The 27,721-nt window shown below is 38.3% G+C and overlaps 1 protein-coding gene across 1 annotated transcript in view; it reads right to left on the bottom strand.

The window, feature by feature from the left end:
• Window positions 1–5,190, bottom strand: part of LOC118280292 (uncharacterized) — a 70,190-nt gene extending 65,000 nt beyond the window's left edge. Inside the window, exon 1 of the mRNA XM_050701783.1 lies at window positions 5,008–5,190. The gene's annotated coding sequence lies outside the window, so the exon portion shown is untranslated. The remainder of the gene's footprint in view (window positions 1–5,007) is intronic.
• Between the last annotated feature and the right edge of the window lie 22,531 nt (window positions 5,191–27,721).

Here is a 27,721-nt window from a genome sequence, read left to right as displayed (position 1 = left end):
ATGTGTTTTTTTTTGCTACTATTGTTTTTTATCTCAAGAACAGCTGGATAGGTTTTGGTGATATTTGATTTAGTAATGATAGGTTAGCAGGGCTCTTTGGTAATCCGATATACGTTACGTTGCCATATTCAAATAGCTTGCCAAGGATAGAGATTATAGGAAACCGTTAATTGCATCATGGTCATCAAAGAAGTGGCTGACCAGTGCTGAACTCTGTCTGTGCCTCCTCTACATAAGAAGGTTTGGCATAATCTCCACACTTAACAAACGGGTTGGAGATAACAGTATAAAGGGATCAGATTTATCAGAGAGCGCTGCTGTCCAATCTCTTTCAGATATGTAGTCCCTTACTTTTTTACTGAGTAAAGTATTTACTTTTCCTTTCCCGCACACGATATTATTATCTTAATACAGACATATATTATCTACTATTAGGAATCTGAAAGTTTGTATGTCCGTTGAAGGGATCGGAATGAAATTTGGAACAGAGTTACATTATGGTCTAGAATAACATACATACTATTTTTCCTACAGAAAAGCAAGTGAACCCGCAGGCAAAGCTAGTACAACAATATTTCGTTTTCGTATAAAGTCGTGTGTACGTAGTTTTTAAGTTTATTATCAGCGTTGAAGAACTTTCGTAACGTGTTGCGACACTGTCGAGAGACGAGACGTTTAGTGATGTGCTTGCAATGTATCGATGAGTTGTATCGATAGTATTTACTATGACCTTGATTTCTTGTATGGTGAACGTGTATATATATATGTATATATTAAATATATTTATTATTAGTGGAGGATAGGTTTTTGAGAATAATACAAATGATTTAAAAATGAAATACATATTATTTTAATAAGGACTCTTAAGGGTGACAGTCTAGTGATAGATTATTATATAATAATCAACACTGAATTAAATGACCCATATGGGTCATATGATTCAGGTTTATCAGAGAGCGCTGTTGTCCTGTCTCTGCAATGTGTTTATGATAGTCTATGTTATATGTTTCAAGTCTCTCTATCAAATGTGTATTCTCTTAATCAGGTATACGATACCCACGAGAAGATTAGGTGGTGGTCACTAATCCGCTGTATCAAAATTCTCACGTGATTCTTAATGTGAAAGTAACTATGTTTCTTATACTCACTTTTTTAAATTAGTATAGACATTTAATTGACCTTGACAAAGGAGATACAACTAAAAAATTAAATAAAACTCTTCCTAAAATGAGTATAGCACACTAATAAAGCCGCTTATAAAAGTTAGTACATTTTAAATCTAAAACCGATCGGTCGAATGACGCAATAACCTAAATCTAATCTAGTGCACCTATACCATTTATAACCAATCGGGGACAAATCTAAATACATACATTTATAATAATAAAAAATGAATTTGGATGTTTTTGACATCCAAATTCAATATTTCTCATACATTTACATACACGCTACATCCGTCGTGATATCATCGTATTGCGTAACGAAATTCCTTCGCCGCAGAACGATGACAATTCATTTTATATAATCTTGAAATTTTTGCGTATACACACACTAAATAACAATATATTTCTTTTCTCTACAAAATTGGGTAAATTGAAAGAAGAAAAACAGAAGAAAAGAAAGAAAAACTATTTATTTACACCCATTACAAAAGTTATTAACATAAAATAATTGATAAAAAAAGTATATACGGTGCAAAAAGGCCAGTACTTTGCTAAATGCAACCCTGTTCCTTAATATCATCATTGTCAAGCCTTTTATATCCCTGAAGGGATGGGCAGAGGTGCACGTTACGGTACTTAATGCCACTGTTCAATTGATTGGGAAGATTGGGGAGGAGGGTAATAGGGCCTCCGGTAACCTCACTCACACAACGAAACACAACGCAAGTGTTGTTTCACGTCGGTTTTCTGTGAGGCCGTGGTATCACTCCGGTCGAGCCGGCCCAGCAGTGCCGAAGCATGGCTCACTACACTGTTTATTAATATTGTAAGTCTATCTATGTAACTAATTCTCCAATATTTAATCATAGTTACTTAGTAAACTAAAATAATGAACTGGTAAACGGTACAAAAAGTGACCTATACTTTTTGTACCAGAAATATATACCAAAAAGATATTATAATGAATGGGTTTTAACGGCTTTAAGTCTTGAGCATCATCCGACAATTAAATATTAGGTGTTGCAGACACTTTTGGTCACATAAAAGACTAAGTTTTACACACAGCTTGGCTTGCTTAATCAGGACAAAAAGATATAAGAATAAGAATAAAAATAATAATTCCTTACTTATAAGACCGTCAATCAGACGTGCATAGAAAACAGACGTGTTGTAACATTTTGTAATATTTAGTAAATTCTTTATCAGTTAGCAAGTTTTCTTTTATATTAGGCGTTAATAAGATTGGAGGTCGTATGCGTGTACGCAATATTCACGACACATTCAAACGTAAAACGCGTCAATATTTGAGATGGGTGTCGAACTTTGTACTTTAGCTGTGTGTTTTAAAGTTTTAAATGGGATTTTGGGTTTATTTTGTGAAATTATTATGGTTAATAAAGATTTAAATTGGTAAAGATATGTTTTAATTATTGTTAAAAAAAAAAGCATACTTTAGTGTTTAGTAATTATTGACAATAGAATCATTACGATATTTCACATTATTGTGGATTTTCTACTCTTTCCTGGCTTGAAAAGCAGGACTAGGATCGGGGTGGTCTTTAAAACCATTTCAAAAATTCCATCCAAAGGTTGTCTGTAAGAAATCGCCTTATGTGATAAGCCTCAAGCCTCGCCCATTGTACTCAAGTTACTATTACAATGTAAACGTACTTTATGTATGTATATGTATAGTAAAGTATAAATGAAATTAATAATATAAATGATTATATTTATTGAAGCTTCAAAAACTTAGTGTTTCAACAAAATTCAAAATAAAAAAGACTTCGAGGCTTTTCTTTCCAACATGAGAATAATTAAAATTAATATCGAGTGTCTCCACAAGAAAACACGTGTCTATATAACCAGATAAACTAGTCACCCTAATTAAAATAAATTTTTAAAATTTCCCAATTTTTTAAACCGCACACTAATAAAGCCGCTTACTATTATTCGTCTCCAGACGTAATAACATTAAATTTATTCGCAGGAAATCACAGGATGACGTTACCAAACCACATTATAGCGTTTAATAATAGACGTCTACAAAGTCTAAGTATGTACGTAGAATATTAAAACGTGGGATTTTATGGATTTTACTAAAACAATCACGTTTTACCACTCACCACTCACATGTGTTCAGTTAATCGAAATTAAATTATGTTGTAGACATGTTAATAAGGTAATTAAAACATTTATAGCACAATTCTAAGTATTCCGATGGTGTACGGGATTTGTATCCGGTTTCTTCTTAAGTTCTTTATGGAAAAATGAATTTTAATAAGTGGCGATATAAAGAAATAGGTTACTGTTTTCTTCTATGGCTACGTTTTTATAGCTCTTTGTCTATTTTGTCTTCCTTCTCCGTGCGAGAAGAGGCCTTTGGTCAGCAGTGGCTAGTTAGTGGCTGATGACGTGATATGTGTGATGTGATATAAAAAAATTGGTTTCCGTTTTCTTCTATTATATTTTGGCTATGTCTTTATAGTTCAGACTTAAATATTTTAAACTAGCTGACCCGGCAAAGTTCGTACCGCTTCAAAAAAAATTTTGTCACCTTTTAAATCGTCTCCAGATTACAAATAATTCAAGACCAAAATTTTCCAAAACGATCCAGCCGTCCTCGAGTTTTAACGAGACTAACAGTAATTGCTTTTTATATATAGAGACAAAATATGTTTGTGAAGTAAATATAATAAATGCAGTCTTCAATAATAAACTTTTAAATGACTCAAGAAATAATTTCATAATTAGTTGTTGTTATTTCAAAGTTCCCATTCATTAATAAAATGAATAGAAAAACCACTTTTTTGTCGTAAAAAGCAAAAACTCACAGTAATAACTAACTAACTGACCACATATTATTACATTTAAATAGCAGATCATCTTGACTCCAATTAGAAGTAATTATTGTAATACCTTTAATTGCTTCGCGAAAATAATAATTATTCATGAATAATTAATTCAGGACGGATGTAGAAGTACTGAAAAATAATTATTCAAAGTGACTCACTTATTTATATGAATAAATTAAAATAACCAACTGAAAATGACGTTGTTTGAATTTAATATCATTTTATTATTCCAACAAAAAAAACTTGCGCTTTTTTAAGCTATCATATTTTGTCATATCATAAATTCTAATTTAATTATTAATGAATAGATTAACAACAACAAATTATTAATACTAATAATTTTGTCATTAATAAATTTAAGAATTCTTGTATTTCAAGTACATCAACGTATTATTACTAGTCAGGATTATTATAATATGACATTTGACATTTTTTGCTCGTCTACCAAAGTTATGCATAATTTTAAATTTCTGCTTTGGGCGTTATCCTAACATATTTTTTATGTAATATTGTGCAATGTTTAAAAACTAAAATAAATATTCCTTAAAAATGAATATTTATAAAACCTAAAAACACGTGTTTAAATGTTTTTTTTTTAATTTCCACAACAGGAAATTTTATTTTTAATAAATTTAATATAAAATGATAATTTATTTAAAATAGTATGAGAATTAAAAAAGTCAGTAATATTGCTTAAATATCGAAATTGTATAATTATGTATTTTCACTCGCATATTTTTCAATAATATTTACTTTTATTAAAATATTTACATAAATAATATCTCCATAAAATTAAAATAAAAAAAAAATATTCTCAAAAAAATCACAAAAACTTAAATTCCCATACAATAGACATCAACGCGCGTACCATCCCTGTGCTTAAAAAGTAAAAAAAAAATAGCACAGTAAAAAAGACGCTCACTATTTGAACTAAACACTAAAAATAAAAAGAAAATAAAAATTTAAATTTAAAAAAAAAAATTAAAACTCACATTAAATTATCACAGCAACCACTCTACACTGACAGTCACAACACACTGAAACCGAACCACGACAAAATCCTGCTTAATACTGTTTTCGTATCACAGATGTGTATATATTTTTTTGTAATATTAATTATTTAAAGTTCGCGTGCGGCACACCACTTTCGTCCGGCAGACATGAACAACCGTTGTTAAGATGCGTCCGACGCTTATATACAAAGGTTTATGAAACTGCTATGACCTCGCCGTTTTCATACAAACCATGCTTCGGAAATAATGTGCTGAATCAGATTTTTTCCTGTTTTTTTTTCTTAGTGAAGCGCTTCTATGGGAAAACTTTTTTAGTGTGCACTTTTTTTTATACAACTTTGTATAAATTCGTGGTATCTCGTTATACAAATATAATTGATATTTGAGTACAATATGTACTCGTATAAATAAGTGTTTCTGGAATTTTTCGGTTTGGAAATTCTTTGGCGTGGTTTGAGGCTTAATTACTGAGAATTTTAAAAGTTTTTTTGTTAATGAGTTATCATTTGCCTGTTGCGTGAAAAATGTGTGGTTTTAATTTTTTTATGGACAGATTAGACGGATCTCCTTACGGTAAAGCAATCTGCGTCTATTACAAGTGCGTTGCCGGCCTTTAGGAGGTTGGGAATTTAAGGGTTGTTGGGGAATCGGGGCTAGGGAATATTCCAGTGACCTCAGTCACACAACGCAAGCGTTGTTTCACGTCGGTTTTCTGTGAGGCCGTGGTATCACTCCTGTCGAGCCGAAGCATGGCTCTCCCACACTTAAAATAAAAGTATCCTATTATCAATGATATAGGATACATTTTCCCTTTTTAACTAATTGAATGAAGCCGCTAGCAACAGCTAATAATTTGTGATGCAGAAACCGTCATGAATTAATCAGTAACTAAGTATTAAACATAGTAATTAATTGGACGTCTCCTCAATTAAAATACTACCTACTTTTGATTAACTCAATATTAATATTACATTGATTACCTTTCAATATTTTCGTGTTAAAATTTTATTATAGAATAATTTGATTTCATTTAAATAATAATTTAATAAAAATATTGATGATTTGTAATCTGCCTCGCTGGTCGAGAGATTGCAAGTGCGACTGCCGAATAAGGGTGCGGGTTTGATTCCCGGGTTGGGCAAAGTATTACTGGGGTTTTTTCGGTTTTTCGAAAATTTCTCAGTAATAGGACGGAGTCTGGTATCTTGTCCCTATATGGCAATAGGCTCACCCCCTATTACATGGGACTTATTATACAAATGGTGAAAAGTGGGTACAAATTACGTGTTGTACTGTACACCTCTGCCTACCCCTTCGGGGATAAAGGGTATGACGTTGCACTTAAAAAAAAATCGATTAGTTATTTATTGATGTTATCTCAACAGTAGCCAAAGCAACATATTTCTCTAGAGGTCTGACTTGTTATTGTGTTCCTGATTTTAATTGTCTCTATAGGACAGATATCAACAGTAATCTTCATTAGATTTACCTCCTTACGTATAAAACGTACCTAGAAGTGACGTCATGCGATATTTCAAATCAATAAATCTTCGAAAGTATTTTGTTTCCGTAAGAAAATAAAAAATACTTGTCTAATATTTAAAAATAATCTACAAGACGGACATTGAAATAAAAAATAGTCATCTACCCTATGATAAGGAACTCTTTGTGAGAAGCTGATAAAATAATTTACCACCTGTAATGTACTACAATGCTTTGGAAATAAAAAAATCATTTCATTTCAATTAATTTCATTCCATTACTTAATAAACCTCTGTAGGGTTTTGAATTTATAAATGAAATAATCATTTGTACTAACCCAAGAATCGAACTCAATAACACAACTAGGTCAACATATTATAGTAACATAGTAGCAATAACACATAGACAAGAAACAGCAACAGTTAAGTTATTTTTTTCTCCAATAATTACAATTTTATTGCTTCAGGAAATAGTTAATTAACCGTTTGTAATTAAGCTGTTAATAATTACATTACATTATTTTTACCTCTCGTATTGATCTCGTTTTTACCTCATCTGTGTCAAACTGTTAATTACATATCATTATTAGCTTTTGCCTGCGACTTCGCTTGCGTATAGAAGTATTATTTTTAATGATATTTATGCCAGGATGTGCATCTCTGCATGCCCCTTTGGCGTGACATTGGGTTGCGTTGGGATTTATTAAAATCTTTTTTAGGGTATACCTACGTCATAGTTGCTTTATGCATGCAAAGTCTCAGCTTGATCGGTTTAAAATTGACAAAGTTTCATCCCCTTATTTTTGAACAGGGAAAGTCATGCTATGACTTCTCCCGCCATGTGTGAAACGAGAGCGACTATGAGACTCTTACTGACTAGAAACCACCCCGTTCCTACTCCTGCTTTTCAAGCCGGAGCCCCAGTAAACCCGCTAGGTAGTCCGCAGCTCCGGATCAAAAGTTCAAAAGGATTAATTGAAATAAATGCCTTGACTTTGACTTTGACTTTTCAGACTGTGTAGGAAATTGATCAATATCCTCTATTTCATTGTCTGGACTTTAAAAGAGACTATGACATCTAAGTTTGTTTCGGCATTTCTTCTCTGAGTAGTCGGATAGGAAATGCCGGCCTCATCTAGCTATTTGAAATATTGACGTGTAAAAGTGTTATTTTATAACCTATTTACAGAATTAATATCATTTATCATTTAATGCCTTTTCCGGGGATGAGGATACTCCGAAAATGATGATGATATCAAATGCTACCATATTCGGAGCAGGATTGGCAGACAACAATTAAACGTAGGTAATTATAAACTAGTCGCAATTATTTTTCGATGAATCGAGAATCGAATCTGCGTCCAAGGTTACGTGTCATTAAATAGTCTTTATATTTGAACTATTGATCTTTTCAGTCATAAATCCAGATTAAATTCATTTAATTGTTAAAAAAATATGTTTAGGTAAAGATATTGTAGATTTTATTAATTACCAGTTCTTAGGTTTGTTGGTTAAACGAATGCTTGGGTAAAGACCGGTCCTGGGTTCATTTTATTTATCCAATGAAACACGCCGGTCAACGAGCAGGCGGATCACCTGATGGTAAGTAATCCCATGGATACTTGAAACACCGGAGGCGTTACAATAAGTGTGTTGCCGGCCTTTTGGGGGTTAGGAATTTACGGGTTATTGTTTGGGAATCGGGGATTGGGAAGCCGGCCCATTCGTGTTGAAACATGTCTCTTCCACACTTATCAGTTTGGGACAGTCCGGTACACCATGTCACCACTTTTAATCCCTGAACGAGGAGATGCACATTACAAAACATACCTACTGTTAACGAACATCAGTTTTCTTTGTAAAAGTGTTTTTTGTTCCAATAAATATTTTGTACTTAATGCGTCTATAAAATGTACACTAAATTTTTACCATTTGTGTTATAAATCCCGTGTAAGTAATGGGGTGAATCTATTGGTATATACTAGGCAATATCGATAGTATCAATATGTAGTCGGGTACACGACACCCGCGGTAAGAGTAGCGGTGGTAACTTCATCCATCAATACAGCGCTCTGGTCGTGCCTATGTAAATAAATATTTTACCGTGTATTACGGGTACGTAATAAAAATATTAACCAGCAATTGAACCCGGATCTTCAAGGTTGTTGAATATCAATGATTAATGTACCATCGGAGTAAGGGACACAGAGTACAAAATATGTACAGTAAGGAGAATCATAATATCATACTAATATTATAAATGTGAAAGTTTGTTTGTTTGGATATTTGTCGGAGTGAACGATTTTGATGAAATTTGTTATACAGACAAGGTATTTTTTAAATTGAGAAAATCATGACTTCTCCCGCCTTGAGTGAGACGGGTGGGAGGTATCAGGTTCTTACTGACAAAACACCAAACAACCCGCTAGTTCGTCCGCAGCTCCAGATACAGACAGGGTATGAGATGACGCGGGTGATAGGACTTTTCATCCCACAGGAACGCGGCCGAAGCTAGTCGTTTTAATAAGGATAAATATGTGCACTTCTGACTACCCCTTCTGCTTACAAAAGCTATCCCTATATATCCCTTTTTTAATAATAGGCAGTGAAATCATACAATGTCTTTTCCCGGCTTGGGCGAAGCGTGTCAGACTCTCACTGACTAAAAACATCCACGTTCCTATTTCTGCTTTTTATTCCGGAGCCGCAGTAACCGATATATATCCTTTCGTATAATATATTACATATCGTCACGCTTTTTATACCTGAAGGGGTAGGCAGAGGTGCACATTGTGGCTCTATGCAATGTACACCCACTTGTCATAATTTATGCTGTAAGTCCCATAGGGGGTGAGCCTATTACCGCATACCGGGCACTTTTCCAGACTCCGTGCTACTACTGAGAAAAAAGTCCAGCAACACTTTGCCCAACCCATTCAAACTCGAGACCTTTTTTTCAGGGGAAAAATCACCCAATGACATCTCCCGCCTTGGGTTAGGCCACCCCGGTAACCTTTAACGTTGTCCGCAGCTCCGGAACCCAAGACCCCTTACCCGGCAGTCGCACTTACAACCACTCGACCAACGAAGCAGTCCCTTCTGCACATATATTCAATCTATGCCCCCATAGTGTCATCCGGAGTTGACATTCTTGTCTTATAAATGAGCCATCAATAATTAAGTATTATAGTTATTACTCCCAGGATTCGAACCCGGATCCTTGCGTGGGTGTAGCTACATAGTTACCTGATTACTGTACTGGGGTAACCAAATCATAATGTTGTATTGTTTAAGGTTTATACGAAAAGGAGTGCCAATACATACGAAGCGAGTCCTTTTAAATAGAATTTAAAGTTATATTGATTTAATAACTGATGCTTACGGCTTTTTTATGGTATAAGCCGGTAAACGAGCAGACGGATCAGTTGATGGTAAGCAATCGCCGCCGCCCATGGACACCCGAAACTCCAGAGGCGTTACAAGTGCGTCACCGGTCATTTTAGAAAGATGATTTTATTTGGGTAGCTTAGAAAGGGTGGTAATTGGGTCTCCAGTAACCCGACGTGAAAAAACGCAAGCGTTGTTTCACGTCGGTTTTCTGTGAGGCCGTGGTATCACTCCGGTCGAGCCGAAGCATGGCGAGCCCATAACTGACTGTTGTAACTAAAGAGTGATTCCGAAATAAAATAAGTAATTTAAAAAACTAAAAACCCGACTGCGTTTCTTTATAACATGAAAATGAAAAAACCTTAAAACAAGAATACAAGAAAAATTTAAGCAGTCGGGACCCATTCTTTAGTGAGGGCACACACGGCTGGCTTTCTAGAATTTGGCGCCAAAAATCCGCCATTTTGTTTTTTTAAACATTTTGATATATCCAGTGTCACTCTCACAGTAAATACGAATCTAACGACACCTCTCAAGTCAAAATCCATCAAGCCGTTTAGGCTGCAGGGCGTGCCAAACAATTATACATACATACATACTTACATACATACATACATACATACATACTCTCGAAAAACATAACCCTCCTTCTGGCGCAGTCGGGTAATAATGCATTTTTGCGCAACTTCGTCAGCCTTTTTTTTTTGAGGGGGAAAATCATCCAATGACTTTTCTCGCCTTGGGCGAGGCGAGAGGGAGTGTCAGACTCTTACTGACTAAAAACCATCCCGTTCCTACTCCTGCTTTTCGAGCCGGAGCCCCGGTAAACCCGCTAGGTAGTCCGCAGCTCCGGATCAGAACTTCGTCAGCCTAGGATATTAATTTTAAGACATAGTAACTTCTTTTATGTTCCAATTTTCAAAAGTAGCCTAAGTACTTAGTACGTCAGCTACCTTCCCATAAAATTCCCATCGAACTCAGTCCAATCAAATTTCGACTGCACAGTTGATGCGGTGGCTGGGCAACTGGCTGCCGTGCAACGTGTAGCGGGCTCAATTCCCGCATGGAGCAACGCTTTGTGTGATCCATAAATTATTGTTTCGGGTCTGGATGTCATGTGTATGTGAACTTGTATGTTTGTAAACGCACACACGACACAGGAGACAAACCTAGTGTGGGGCAACGATAAAAAAAATCATTTCAGAAATTTGCCGGAATTAACAGACAGACAAAAATCGGTAATAGATTCGACCCTGTTACAAAAAATATAAAATAATAATTAAAGAAGTGGGAGTAATATTAATCACTTCTGCCCACGCATTCTCGCAAATAGCGCGATGTTAAGGTTTCTTTGTTTTATTAAATAAATCTAGATTTTTTAGGTACCTATACATATATCCCTTTTTTGTCTACAATCGAATCCGGATCCTCATGGTGGGTGGATCACATTGCTAACAACTTACTGAATCAGATAGTCGATTCAGAAATCTAAATTATGACTTTTTATAGCAATCTCCAACCCGCATGCCAAGGGTGGAGATTATGGTAAAATTATGTCGTGAGGGCGTTTACAAACGTATAAGTTCACATACACAAGACACCTAGACTCGAAACAACTATTTGCGGATCACACAAGGAGTGGTTCCATACGGGAATCGAACCCGCTACACGTTGCGTGGCAACCGTTTGCCCTACCACCGCGGCAACCGTGTAGTCTTTTGGTGAAGATGCCCAAAGGCCAGCAACATACTTGTAACAAACTTGCAGATTTTTAATGTACCCAATCTTTACAACCCCGATTCTCCAACAACGCTTAAATTACTGCTCGTTTACCTGCTTAAATCACAAACAACATATTTTCAAAATACGACATTGAACCCATTTCAAAATAATTCAATCATAATATTGCAAAAACACAGAAAACCCTCAAAATCTATTGATTTAGATCATTTACCAACTACCGTGTGTAATAACCTTTAGGCCATATTACCGAGCACCATCAAATTGACCGGAAATCGAACCCAAGGTAGTTTTGAGGCTTAATATTTTGTATAAAAAAAACAGAGTTCCGTAGATCGTTTTTCCAAATAAATAGTCCTTTAGGAACCCTTTTGGGAGGTAAATCCTCAAATAAGAAATAATCGAGTTGCTAAGGAGGTATGAGGGTCCGGAGCTGCGGACTGCTTAGCGGGTTTACCGGGCTCCGGCTCTAATAGCAGGAGTAGGAACGGGGTGGTTTTTAGTCAGTAAGAGTCTGACAACCTTCTCACCTCGCCCAAGGTGGGAGAAGTCACTGTACGATTTTCCCACCTTGAAAAAAAGCAGGTATGAGAATGACTCTGACGTTGAATGATTTTGCTGACTGATTACCATCGAATAATCTATCTGCTCATTGCTTATCAATGCCTGATTCCCCAACAACCCTTAAATTCCTAACCCCCAAAAGACCGGCAACGCACTTTTAGCTGTAACGCCTCTGGTATTTCGGGTGTCTATGGGCGGCGGCGATTGCTGACCATCAGGTGATCCGTCTGCTCGTTTACCGGCTTTACTACATAGTATAAAACAAAATCGCTTTCTCTGTCCCTATGTCCCTTTGTATGCTTAAATCTTTAAAACTACGCAACGGATTTTGATACGGTTTTTTTAATAGATAGAGTGATTCAAGAGGAAGGTTTATAAGTATAATACATGCATAATATATTACCATTGCACCCATGCGAAGCTGGGGCGGGTCACTAGTATACTAAAATATAACTAATTGTAAAGAACCCATACAAAAATTATCAGGGTCTTACTAAGTACCTATTATTATGATTATTTCTAAAAATTTTCCTTCGATGAGAACCACAATCCTTAGCGGTATGACCTTTTAATGAAATGGACAAAAAGACAGACAGATTGTGCAATGTATGTATGTACCCATTTAGCCCATACATCGGCGTTTAACCACAAAATAAATAATTAAACTTTACTCGACTATGCGAAATCTATTTAAGACTAGGTCATGTGATCTGTTGTTAGTTAGGTCGGTTAAAAAGAGGTTGTGGTTTTTCTTTGTGTACTATTTCAGAACCGATAAGACCTTCAAACCTTCAAGAAAACGTCACGCCTTTTATCCTCGAAGTGAAGGTTTTAGTGAGGTAAAAATCCCACACTCCCTAGCCTTTCTCCCCAAAAAGCTAGGCGCCTTTTAAAGGTGTCCCCCATCGTCAAAGAATAAAAGGGGAACTTGGGCTATCGATATATAGCTTATTCCTCGCACAGCTACATAGCTCAGTATCAGTGGAAACGGTCACATAGTTGTAGATTACACGATTGGTACGGTGGCTGGGCAACTGGCTGCCGTGCAACGTGTAGCGTGTTCTTTGTGTGATCCACAAATTGTTGTTTCGGTTCTGGGTGTCATGTATATGTGAAATTGTATGTTTGTAAACGCACCTACGACACAGGAGAAAATGCTAAAGTGGAGCAACGTTTAAAAAAATGTTTCACAATTTAGCTATTACATCTTCATTGCATAGCTACATAGCACACCTCTGGGAAAGCTGTCTAGGTAAGCGTCCACATGTCCGCATCGTACATCGGGTATACGACACCCGCGGGAAGAGTAGTGATGGTCACAAATCTACTATGATGTCACCAAACGCTATAATAATATGCAGCGCTAGCTAGTCTAGTTCAAGCTTAGTCTGAAATATCAACTATTATTCACAAGGACACAAGTTTGATTCGTGAGTCAGACAAATTTTATATGACGGATATTTGAATACAAAGTGATAAGTGAAAAACAAACTAATATTGTTAGGAAGTTAAAAATGTTCATAAATTTTATCTTACTTTTGATATTCTTCTCATATAGTTGAACTAATGAAATAATGTAACCAAGAATTGTATTGTGAACCTGATTGAAAAAGAGTAACCTATGAAGTTTCTTGCTCGTTCTTCTCCATAGGAATCTACACTTTGGAACGAGCAAATAGAGCAACTAGAGGACTGACCGACAGACATGTTTAATTCCTGATCCGGAGCTGCGGACTACCTAGCAGGTTTACCGGGGCTCCAGCTCGAAAAGCAGGAGTATGAAAGGGAGTGCTTTTAGTCAGTAAGAGTCTGACACTTCCTCTCGCCTCGCCCAAGAGAGGAGATTTTCCTCCTCAAAAAAAAAAAGAATCGTTTGTGCAGGACGCATGCATTCGTCAAATGACGCAACGTGGTCTCTTAATATTTTTTTTGATCTCTTCCGATAACATCGTGCTATGATTATGTATTTATACAATCAAACATATACTAAGCTAAGCTTACTGGTAGCATTCACGACTCTATAATAATACAACACATGATTGAACTAATATATTATTGAAAGACTAGCCTCTGCCTGCGGCTTCGCTGTCGTCAAACTCTGTGACCGCGGTTCATACCTAGCTGTCAAGCACGCAATTTATAGCAAAACCCCTCTTTTCTAGGTGAGGCCCATAGTCAAAGAGTCAAGGCCTACGATGGAGCACATCTGCCCATAAGCAACATATTCACTCGGGCTTTGAAGACACCCAGGTTGTACCCATCAGGAAACACAGACTCCGGCAAGGAGTTCCACTCCCTAGCAGTTCGCACAAGGAAGCTTGAAGCGAAGTGCTCGTGCGAGTGGGTGGGATATCCACCATAAAACGGTAACGCCTCGCCGATTGTCTTGTGGTTCGATGATGGAAAGGACTAGGAGAAATCAAGTTGTGCGATTCGGCACGAATGGGCCGTCTTGACCGGAGTGATACCACGGCCTCACGGAAAACCGACGTGAAACAACGCTTGCATTGTGTTTCATTGTGTGAGAGAGGTTACTGAATAACACCCCTTCCCAATCCCCGATTCCCCAACAACCCCCAAAAGGCCGACAACGCACTTGTAACGCCTCTGGTATTTCAAATGTCCATGGGCGGCGGCGATTGCTTTATTAACATCAGGTGATCGGTCTGCTCGTTTACCAGCTTATACAATAAAAAGTGCTCCATGGTATGAGCAGCATTTTTTTTTAAACGTTTTCCACACAAGAATTTTCTCCTGTGTCATGGGCGTGTTTCCAAACATACAAATTCACATACATATGACACCCAGACCCGGAACAACAATTTGAGAATTGTTCCATGCGGGAATCGAACCCCCTACACTATACGTTGCGAGGCAGCCGGTTATCCAGCCACCGCGCTAACCGTGCAGTCGACTATCTATAACTTATCAAATACAAAAAAGGTTGATAAGTAAAGTCAAACAAACATACAATCAACAGTTTCTTCTTCATAACATTAGTATAGATAATCCGAGAGAAAGTATCTCGCTTTGAGGTCTAAGGTCACCTGGTCAAACTCGTCCAAATTGGACCCACATACTTTAAATTATGTAACACCGTTGGCACAGTGACTGAGTGATTGGCTACCATGCGGGTTGTAGCAGGTTTAGTTCCCATATCATTTTTATGGGGGTTTTAGTGTGTACAATAAAAAATTACACCTCGGAGCCTTGGGTGAGGTAAAAGGGACTTTTTGGAAAGGGTAAAATCATCCAATAAATTCTCCAGGCGTGGGAGAGACGGAGCTTCAGACTCTTACTGACTAAAAACCCTGTTCTTACTCCTGCTTCGTGTCAGAACTCCAGTAAACCCGCTAGGTAGTCCGCAGCTCCGGATCAGGCATCAGCCCTACTAGGCCTCATCTGTGGTGGTCTGATGGCTCTCTGAGGCGCACGCTGAACGCTTTGTGCCGTACGCAATGACCCGCAAGGTTGTCTGCAGACCCAGTATTTTTGTTTTTGAATAGATATTTGAGGTCACATGCAACCGCTGAATGCAGGTCGCTTCCAACCGACCGAATTGGAAGTCATTGGGAGAAGGCAGTGAACAGTACGTGGCTGATATGGTACGTGAATAAAGAGTGGTGAACGAACAGAAAGATCATCTGATGTTGAATGAGCTTATGTTCCCATCAACAAGGATGTAGCGAGGTTAACTGTCCAGGTGACACACGTACTTAGGTATCGTCATGAGCTAATGTTCACATGTAAACAGCAGCTCATGTAGTGTAGATGTCCAGTCAACAAGGATGTAGCGTAGACTGTCCAGGCGATACACGTACTTAGGTATCGTCATGAGCTAATGTTCACATGTAAACAGCAGCTCATGTAGTGTAGATGTCCAGTCAACAAGGATGTAGCGTGGACTGTCCAGGCGACACACGTACTTGGGTATCGTCATGAGCTAATGTTCACATGTAAACAGCAGCTCATGTGGTGTAGATGTCCAGTCAACAAGGATGTAGCGAGGTTGACTGTCCAGGCGACACACGTACTTAGGTATCGTCATGAGCTAATGTTCACATGTAAACAGCAGCTCATGTAGTGTAGATGTCCAGTCATCAAGGCTATATAGGAGACGCCCAAAAATTCTTATCCAATTTAAACTATTTTTATGTTAAAAGTAATATAAAAATGTGTATGAAAATAACAATTTTGTGCGGTCAAGGGTCAATTGCATCCGTCTTGGTAAGCAACCGATCCGGTTTGGAACGAGATGGGTGTGCAGAATAAAAAAAAATATAGTAATATTATTGTCATTCGACGATGACGCTACTGGTAGTTTTTTTATAGTAATTTTCGCATCTAATAAAAATTTCAAAATTTTATTTATTCGGAGTCTATAAAGATGTGAAATTTTGTTTTATTTTTTTATGGTTAGTTTCGCTTCAAGGTCTTGTTAGATTTTTTATTATTATGATTTCGTTAGGCATTTGCGGTTGCTAATGGATTTGGATTCAATTCTGATTCATCGGAAATATTTTTGAAAATTTTGTCTTCGGGATTTCTTATCAGTAAAATATTCCGATGTCTGATTTACTTAATGTAGGATAGACTTTGTGATTTTTTATTAGAAAATATTCAGAAATGTGATTTTGATGAAGGATAATTAATTTGAGCTGCGGACTACCTAGCAGGTTCAATGTACAGAATTGAGCCTTCTACAGATTTATTATATGTATATTACAGTTTTCCTCGATAAATGTACAACATAAACATAATTATTCGAATTATGTTTGTAGTGTTGTTCATTCATTTATTTTTATAGTTCATTGTTCATTGGTGAATTATTCAACACATAGCCTACCATTGAGTTGACTTTGTTTATAAAGCATAAATCTTCTTGTTTCAATCATTATTGAATAATTTCGGAAATCTCCTAAAGCTAAAATGTGTATTTCTTTTAATATTTATCCTTCCTCGTTTTCCTTTTTATAGCAATATCTGAATAGAGTGAGATCAAAGGCTTTATTACAAGACAGATATCACTAAACAAAATCGCTTTCTCTGTCCCTCTTTGTACGCTTAAATCTTTAAAACTACGCAACGGATTTTGATTGCATCCATGCGAAGCTGGGGCGGTAGCATTTCTATTATGACTATCATGAGACATACAATTTTTTTAGGGAACTGAGAGTAAAGTTCCCTAAGAAAGGGAAGGTCTTTCGACCAGGCGGGGTGATCCTCATACAATCGAGGTTTTGTGAGAGAGCATTAGGCCTCTGATAATCTCACTCACACGACTGTGAGATCTGAGACTGTTACACAACGCAAGCGTTATTTCACGTCGATGTTAATACAAGGCCGTGGTATCTCTCCGGTCGAGCCAACACAACAGTGCCAAAGCATGGCATTTTTTTTTAAAGGGAAAATAATCCAATGACTTCTCCCGCTTTGGGCGAGGCGAGAGGAACTGTCAGACTCTTAATATAGCGGCATTACGTGCCGTAATGTACTCCTCTGCCTACCCGTTCGAAAATAAAAGGCGCGACGATACACCTGTTTATTATAATTAGAATAATGGATTTGAATGACATTATAATACTTTGTATCAACAGAATAATGAACTTGTTCTCATTGAGTTAGGAAATTAGTGTTTTATAGACGTTAAATCATGATTTTATTGTACTTTATAAAAGGTTTTAGTACTTATTATGAACCCGTGTTGATAACTCACGTGGGCAGCCTTGCTTCGGTCCGGAGCTGCGGACTACCAAACGGCTCGAAAAGCAGAAGTAGGAACGGGGTGGTTTTTAGTCAGTAAGAGTCCGACACTCCCTCTCGTCTCGCCCAAAGCGGGGGAAGTCATCGGATGATTTTTCCCCTCAAAAAAAAACACGGAGTCTGTAAATGTGCCCGGTATATGGCAATAGGCTCACCCCCTATTACATGGGACTTATAATACAAATGGTGAAAAGTTGATGTACTATAACGAAAATGAGATTCCTTGTGCGAACTGCTGAGGAGTGGAATTCTTTGCCGGAGTCTGTGTTTCCTGATGGGTATAACCTGGGTGTCTTCAAAGCCCGAGTGAATAGGTTGCTTATGGGCAGACTTACCATCAGGCGAGATAGCGGCCAAACGTCGACCCATCAAATGTAAAAAAGTACCTACGTTGATAGCTGCTATCAATTCAATCTGCATTTGTTTTTTATTTTATCTGGGGGCACGGTAGTGCCCCCGCCAAGACGAGCCAAGCGAAGCGCAAGGGCACTACCTACCTTTTCTCGAAGCGCTTCGTCGTATTTTTGAACCTTCATAACTTGAGTTTGGGTTATACCAGATAAACAAAATTTTCAGGATATAATGTCAGTGGTAGACTTAATAAACCTCTAAAGTTTCAATTGCATAGCTCTTATACTTTAGATTTTATTGATATCTAAAATACCCCGATTTCGTCACTCACTCACTCACTCACTCACTCACTGATGATCAACAAAATTCTTAAGGTACTTCCTGAAGTCCTAGAAAACTGAAATTTGGTATGTAAGCTAGTATTAGTAAACAACAAAAAAATCCTAAAACTTGGAACTTTTACCCCCAACCCCTTAAACTAGGGGTGAAAGTTTGTTCGAGACTTCCGCAACTTTTGACGCTAGAGGTCTGAATGCGGCCGCGGAGGGGTAAAAATCTGAAATAGGGAAGCTTAATTCCCTATTTCCTGCTTGAGATCTGAAAATTATACACAAGTACATACATAGAACACAAACTTTTCATCAAATCAAAACATTATCCTACCCATAAGTACTTAGATATGAATAATATTACTACACTTCACTTCGGTAAGTGTTTATTAATCAACCTATACTTTTGAACATAAGCATCGTAAGTATAGTATGCGCCAACGCCCGCCGCCTGCCCCCTCGTCCCCGCGCAGTAGCTAAAAATAATCGGCCCGTCAGCGAGCGCGGCACCCGAACGCGGGCAGACGCGCGAGGGCAGACGTCGTGGACGGTTGTCTCGTTGAATGAAAAGTTTTCGGAATATTTCGGTGATTTAAAAGTTTGCTATCGCGGAGAAAAAAACCATTTGCCTAATATTTAATTGTTAGTAGTTTAGTAGGTAAAGGTTTAGATACTAGTGTTTTAATTTTCATTGATAAAAAGTATTAGGATTACGTTTCCAATTTTCTTATAAATTTAGTAGTTTAGTAGGTGAATTTGTCGCTCATTTTATCTTTCTATCATAAGCAACCTACAAAAAGAAATGAAATCCCACAAAAACATTTCATGTTAAATGTTGCCAAGACGAGACCATATAGCTCGCACTGTCAAAAAGTAATCAGATCCCGTGTAGAGCCAAGTTTCTAACCCTATACTTTTGAACTGGCGAGTTGGCCGCACGGAAAGAGTTTAGAAGATTGAATAGATTTTTAAGCTCAAGCCCATATGACGAATAGCAAAAAGTCCGTGCGGCCGACTCGCCAGTTCAAAAGTATAGGGTTAGAAACTTGGCTCTACACGGGATCTGATTACTTTTTGACAGTGCGAGCTATATGGTCTCGTCTTGGCAACATTTAACATGAAATGTTTTTGTGGGATTGTCCTTTGCGTTTATATTTATATTTTCCTTCCTTCCCATCTTAACCTAGAGACGTCCTTAAGAATAATAAACAAACCAGGATCTTACATAATAAGTACATACATAACATACTAATATTTGTTTTTATGGTATAAGCCGGTAAGCGAGCAGACGGATCACCTGATTGTAAGCAATCGCCGCCGCCCATGGACACTTGAAACACCAGAGGCGTTACAAGTGCGTTGCCTTTTGGGGGTTAGGAATTTAAGGGTTGTTGGGGAATCGGGAATTGACAAGATTGGGGAGAAGGAGTGATTGAGCCTCCGGTAACCTCACTCACACAACCATACACAAAGAAAGCGTTGTTTCACGTCGGTTTTCTGTGAGGCCGTGTCATCACTCTGGTCGAGCCAGCCCTTTCGTACCGAAGCATGGCTCTCCCTCACTTATGATAATACAGCTTTAAATTCATATCATAGTTAGATAGGCGGACATATCTATACAAACTATACATATATAATAAAACTGTACATATGGAAATTCTGTACATTGAAAAACGGATTAATACCCAACAGCCTCGAAAACCATCTTAGGAGGCTGGGGTTGGGCGGATGGATCAAGGGCCTGATGCAGAAGGCAGTACTCCTCGAAACGGCATTGTGAGGAGGTTTCTGTCTCTGGAGCCCTAACCACCGGTTGCTTGGACTATGCTCCCGCTACTGGTTGGCTCCTATTTTTATATTTAAAAATGTAAATTTAGAGGATTTTGAATAAATATATGAAAATAGTATAGTATTGTTGACAACAAAAGACCCACAATACGAGTAGTATCACGTATAACTTGTTCAGCAGTCGCACTTACCACCACTCGACTAATGAGGTAATCTCTATGACAACCTTTCCCTTGGGTGCGAACGAAACGGTTTGAATCCACGTTCCTAATCCGTGCAGCCAGAGAATGGAACAATCTGCCGGCTTCTATCTTTCCTGAGAAATACAACCCGGGTCTTTTCAAGGTCAGAGTGAATAGGTACTTTCTAAGTCTGTGTGCTCCATCTTCGGCCACATCTTCGCTTCGCCGTCCTGGCAGTAAGCGGGTTGGTGGCCAAACGAAGACTTATCAACGCAAAAAAAAACTACATCAAAATAAGTTCAGCTATTTAAGAGTGTGAAAAATTTAGCCGTCTTGGCATTATTTTAAACTATTACTAAGCATTACAAAATAGCGTGAAACTATTATTAATAATTATTATTATTGTGACGGAGATAAGATTTAACGATTATTACCGTAATAAACTATGAATAAATTAATATCTAATGTCTTTATTAATTATACACGGGGTTTATAACATAACATAACTGGTGAAAAGACTGCCTCGTTGGTCGAGTGGTCGCAAATGCGACTGCCGGACAAGAGGTCTCGGGTTCGATTCCCGGGTCGGGCAAAGTATTACTGGGGTTTTTTCGAAAATTTCTCAGTAGTAGCACGGAGTCTGAAATTGTGCCCAGTATATGGCAATAAGCCCACTCCCTATTACAGAGTCTGGAATTGTGCCCAGTATATGGCAAATAGGCTTACCCCCTATTACATGGGACTTATAACACAAATGGTGAAAAGTGGGTGTACATTGTATAGCGGCATTACGTGCCGTAATGTGCACCTCTGCCTACCCCTTCGGTGAATAAAAGGCGTGACGTTGTGTGTGTGTGCTACCTATCTTATTAACGTGTCTAATATTTTAAAATAATCTACAAGACGGGCATTAAAACAAAATTAGTCATCTACCCTATTTGTAACTTGCAATGGACAGTGACAAAGGTACTAAATATTTTCTTAAGTCATTGGATTTCAACATCCAGGATGAGAAAGGGTACCTTTTTACAACTCGAACATAAATTCAATATTATGACGTTACTCATATTATGTGTATTGGGTTTTAAATATTTCACAACCGGGGCATGAATCAGGGACCTTTCGTAATACATTGTAAACTTAATCTCGTTCTCAGTAATAGCTCGCATTAATTTGAAATTGTGCATCATGCATTTTTAGTGTGAGAGAGCCATGCTACGCTCTACCGAAGTGATACCATGGCCTCACAGAAAACCGACGTGAAACAACGCTTGCGTTGTGTGAGGTTACCAGAGGCCTAATTACTATAATTACCCAATCTTCCTAATCCCCGATTCCCCAACAACGCTTAAATTTCTAACCCTTTGGGAGTTGGGCCGGCAATGCACTTGTAATGCCTCTGGTGCTTCAAGTGTCCATGGGCGGCGGCGATTGCTTTTACCGGCTTATATTACCATAAAAAAGGAGGTTCTCAATTCGGGTGGTATGTGTGTTTTCTATGTATAAGCCTCCGATTAACCAATTATGCCAAGGTATGGTTGGTATAAACCTTCGAATCGATTTAGGTACGTCATTTTTTTTGGTCGACTCGTATACACTCTATCTGTACATTTGCCTACTAGAAGTAGAATTTTGACTGCCTCGTTGGTCGAGTGGTCGCAAGTGCGACTGCCGAACAAGGGGTCTCGGGTTCGATTCCCGGATCGGGCAAAGTATTACTGGGCATTTTTCGGTATTTCGAAAATTTCTCAGTAGTAGCACGGAGTCTAGAATTGTGCCCAATATATGGCAATAGACTCACCCCCTATTACATGGGACTTATAACACAAATGGTGAAAAGTGAGTGTACATTGTATAGCAGCATTACGTGCCATAATGTGCACCCCTTCGGGGATAAAAGGCATTTTTTTGAGGGGGGAAAATCATCCAATGACTTCTCCCGCCTTGGGCGATTCGAGAGGGAGTGTCAGACTCTTACTGACTAAAAACCACCCCGTTCCTTCTCCTGCTTTTCGAACCGAAGCCCCGGTAAACCCGCTAGGTAGTCCGCAGCTCCGATATCTAAGTACCTACGTCAGTTCGACATATAACATAGCGTGTCCTTACATCATAAGATATTCTTCAACAACAGTAAAAAGTAGTCCTACGTCAGAATTGAATCGATTGATCCGACCCATTGTCTGTGCATCGTGACTCTAATTATAGGTAATTATAATAATTGCTATCCACAGTTGTGTCGAACTAATGTCAGATGTGCACTTCCTATATCTAGAATAGGATTCTTGTATCGTATTTGTATTTTGTAATCTTTTTTTTTATTGGGACAAGCCCGCCACAACCTCCCATACCGCTGCAACTCCTGTGCACCAGGATCTACAGTAGATACAACCATGTAAACAGTGAAATGAATGACAATCTTGGATCCCGCAACGAAATAAATCAGAAGATGTTATTAGAGGAGAAGAAAAAGAAAACGATAGTTTCCACTTCCCTCGGTGAATTTAATGCAGGAGACAGAATGACTTAAGCCTAAAGGCACAAAAGAGATACTAAGGGTTGTAGAGGGTAATTGGGTCTTCGGTAACATCACTCTCACAACGAAATACAACGCAAACGTCGTTTTACGTCGGATTTCTGTGAGGCCGTGGTGTTACTCCGGTCGAGCAAAGCATGGCGCTCCCACACTTATGTGTGTATGTTTGTTACTCAATCACGTCAAAACGACCAAAGGAATTAGGATGAAATTTGGAACAGGGGTAGATTATAATCTGGCATAACACATACTTTGTTCCCCTCAGAAACGCGAGCGAAATCGCTGACGGAAGTTAGAATTATTGCAGATGTGTATGTCTGTTACTCAATCATGTGAAAACGGCTGAAGGGATCACGATGAAATTTGGAACAGGGGTAGATACTTTTTATCTCACAAGAACACAGTCAAAACCGCTGGCAGAAGTTATAGGAAATAGTTTAAAAAAATGTTTACCAATACAACGTCACGTACGCAACATAAAACCTTGAATTTCTCGCACTGACACCTCAGGGAAATTGTATTTGAGTCAGTATTGAGTCATTGTGTGAATTGAAGGCGATTTTGACTCATCTGCGGATATCCAGAGTATTGATTTACATATACAATACAACGTCACGCCTTTTAACCCTGAAGGGGTAGGCAGAGGTGTACATTACAGAAGTGTAGGTACATGAAGTTTCTTGTTTCATATATGTACAATTATATTGATTGGAAAAATGTATCAGAGAAATAAAATTGTAAACATATATTTTTTTATAAGAGTAACGATGGAGTTTCTTGCTCGTTCTTCTGCATTCGAAGCTACACTTTGGAACGAGTACCTAGCTTCACTGACGGACCGACTGTCATAACAGAGTTTATTTCTTTCTCTGTTGATATTTCAAAAGTATCTAAGTAAGTATATGATTTAATCAGAATAAATGATTTGACTTTGACTTTACGGCACGTAATGCCATTATACAATGTAAATTGACTTTTCAAGTCCCATGTAATAAGGGGTGAGCCTATTGCCATATACCGGGCACAATTCCAGACTCCGTGCTACTACTGAGACATTTTTGAAAAAGTGAAAAGAGTCCAGTAATAATTTGCCCGACCCGGGAATCGAACCTGAGACCCCTTCATTGCGATCACTCGACCAACGAGACAGTCATTGATTTAGTTCGAAATATAAAGATATTTTTCTTAGAAACCTCGTGTTAACTTCAAATTACCGTGAAATTGTAATGATCGAATGTTTGACTTATTGAGGGTCGACTCTAGTTGCCATTTGATCTCATAAATATTTATTTCAGTTTAGTCTAATAGTTTTTATTATACGGCCATTGTTATTGTGTTGTTCCAAAATAAAACTGTATCCATTTCTTTGTTTTTTTTTAAATGTTGCGCCCACACTTTTTCTTTATTTGTGGGGAAATCATCTAATGACTTCTCTCTCCTTGGGCAAGGCGAAAGAGAGTGTCAGACTCTTATTGAATAAACACCACCCGTTCCTACTCCTGCTTTTCGAACCAGAGCCCCGGTAAACTCGCTAGGTAGTCCACAGCTCCGGATCAGGCATCAGCCCTACTGGGCCTCATCTGTGGTGGTTTGATGGATCTTTGAGGCGCGCGCGGAACGCAATAGGCTGACATAACTTCATGCCTGTCTCCCATGGCAGAGACAATAGAACGCCAATTGCTACGACTCTTACACACCTCTTTCGCTTCATCAACAGTCATCAGTCTTTACATGCATGCTCGTCGGTTAAGGGTACTTTTAATTTGGCCCTTCTTTAATATATCGACAATCTGGTCTCTATATGTCCGTCTAGGGCGTCCTCTACCGAAACCCCATTCAAATTCGCCTTGTATATAATAGCACTTTTACATATCACGCGAAAACCCACATTACGAGTTTGGCATAAACCAAAAAAAAATAGCATTTTAAATTCAAACTACACAATTTACAAAACCAATTATCACAACGCTGATATTATCAGATTACATATAAAATATAAATATTTGACTAATGATTGTGATACTAAAATGGAGAGTGATAATCAGAGTGTGTGGGAGGGCTCATTGTGACCTCCCAGAGTGGCGCCAACATTGTTAGACCTTATTGCTCAAGTAGACCTCTCAAATGGAGGTACTGGTCCACTTTTTATGCCATCGTACCTATAAATATAATAGATATTGATGATACAAAAGAGGTGTCATAATCATCATCATCATCAACAGCCTATAAGTGGTCACATCAACGTCAACGTCACGCCTTTTATCCCCGGAGGGGTAGACAGAGGTGCACATTACGGCACGTAATGCCGCTATACAATGTACTTATCACCATTCGTGTCATAGGTCCCATTTAGTAGGAGGTGAGCCTATTGCCATATACCGGGCGCAATTCCTGACTTTGTGCTACTACTGAGAAATTTTCGACATACCTAATACTTTGCCCGAACTGGGAATCGAACCCGAGACCCCTTTTCCGGCAGTCGCACTTGCAACCGACCAACGAGACAGTCTATAAGTGGCCACTACTGAAGATTAGGAAGAGGGTTAATTGAGTCTCCAGTAACCGGTTGTTTCACGTCGTTTTTCTGTGAGGCCGTGATATCACTCCGGTTGAGCCGGCTCAATAATGCTGAAGCATGGTTCTTCCACCCGTAAAACTTGCTGATGATCATCCAATTCTTTTGCTACTAATAAAACAAATGACCTGAGAGAAAATAATAAAAAAAATCAACTTAGAGTTTCGACTATGATTACCAAAAAAAATATTTTTGGTCGAGTTTTCTGTAATAGCCTCTGGAACTATGTCTACTATGTGTAACAGAAACAAAACTAACATAACATAACTACTACCACCTAACATATAACAGGTGCGTCTCTAACAACACAACACTACACAGAACTCAAACCGAAGACCTTCGAACAGTCATCAAAAGCAAATCATAATACAAGCTCAAAGAATGTAATGACGCATACTACGACCTTTATAAACAATACCGCATCGAGCCACCCATCCATTTCCATTCCTAATTAAAGGTGACTTAACGTTGCCAACATTTTCTCTTAACCTTCAAGATAGACTTGTAATATGTGTCAGCGTAGTGTTTGTGAGTCATTCTAATATGTATAAAGTTGCATAGCTAATTAGCTATTTGTTTTTTTATGGTATACTACCCGCCCCTCGACTGCCTCGTTGGTCGAGTGGTCGCAAGTGCGACTGCCGGACAAGGGGTTTCGAGTTCGATTCCCGGGTCGGGCAAAGTATTACCGGTCTTTTTTGGTTTTTCGAAAATTAATCAGTAGTAGCACGGAGTCTGGAATTGTGACCAGTATATGGCAATAGGCTCACCCCCTATTACATGGGACTTATAACACAAATGGTGAAAAGTGGGTGTACATTGTATAGCGGCTTTACGTGCCGTAATGTGCACCTCTGCCTACCCCTTCGGGGATAAAAGGCGTGACGTTGTGTGACTGCCCGCCCCAGCTTCGCATGGCTAGCTGCGGACTACCTAGCGGGTTTACCAGAGCGCCGATTAGAAAAGCAGTAGTAGGAACGGGGTGGTTTTTAGTCAGTAAGAGTCTGACACTCCATCTTCGGCCACATCTTTGCTTCGCCGTCCTGCAGTGAGCGGGTTGGTAGCCAAACACAGACTAGTTTATCAACGCTCAAAAAAAAATAATTCCTAACCCCCAAAAGGCCGACAACGCATTTGTAACTCCTTTAGTGTTGCGGGTGTCCATGGGCGGCGCCGATTGCTTACCATCAGCTGATCCGTCTGCTCGTATGTCCCCGATTACATTAAAAATGTATGTATGTGTCTAAGTAATGATTATATTTAGCTCTTGACTGCATAGTGGGCGGAGGGCGTAGAGGTTAAGTCACTGTTAGCGCACGCAACAATTGGATGGGTGGGCGTGTCAAATGGTTTAACTTTGATGATTTCATTGGGACAGACAGACAGATGATATTTTAATTGTGAATGATTATCATATACACGGTGTAACAAAAAGGGGGTATACATATCAAGTGCACGGTTTCTAGACAACATAACAAACGATACGGGAAGGGTTTTTTAAACTCATGTTTTCATAGAACGAAGTTATGATTTTTTCCAATACATAAAATTCTAGAAACCGAACATCAAAATTAGGTAGATACAGGTACTAGGCGATCAGATTTACAGAAGAAATGTTTCGTAATTAGCGATTCGAGTGACCCCTGTAGATGTTAGAGGCTCGGGTTCCAGAACTGCGGACTACCTAGCGGGTTACCGGGGCTCCGGCTCGAAAAGCAGGAGTAGGAACGGGGTGGTTTTTAGTCAGTAAGAGTCTGACACTCCCTCTCGCCTCGCCCAAGGCGGGAGAAGTCATTGAATGATGTTCCGCCCTTAAAAAAAGGAGGTTCAGGTTTGATTCCTAGTTATAATTAAGGTAATAGGAACAAAAATATAATGATATTGTTGATCATATTAATACATACATACACACGTAACCTCACGCCTATCTCCCATGGGGGTAGGCAGAGACATTGCAACACCATTAGGGATCATAAAAATTTGGGTACAAAAATAAAAAA

Source organism: Spodoptera frugiperda, chromosome 21 (genome assembly GCF_023101765.2).
Source record: "Spodoptera frugiperda isolate SF20-4 chromosome 21, AGI-APGP_CSIRO_Sfru_2.0, whole genome shotgun sequence".
NCBI classification, from domain to species: domain Eukaryota; kingdom Metazoa; phylum Arthropoda; class Insecta; order Lepidoptera; family Noctuidae; genus Spodoptera; species Spodoptera frugiperda.
This window is presented reverse-complemented; position numbering and strand designations above follow the sequence as displayed.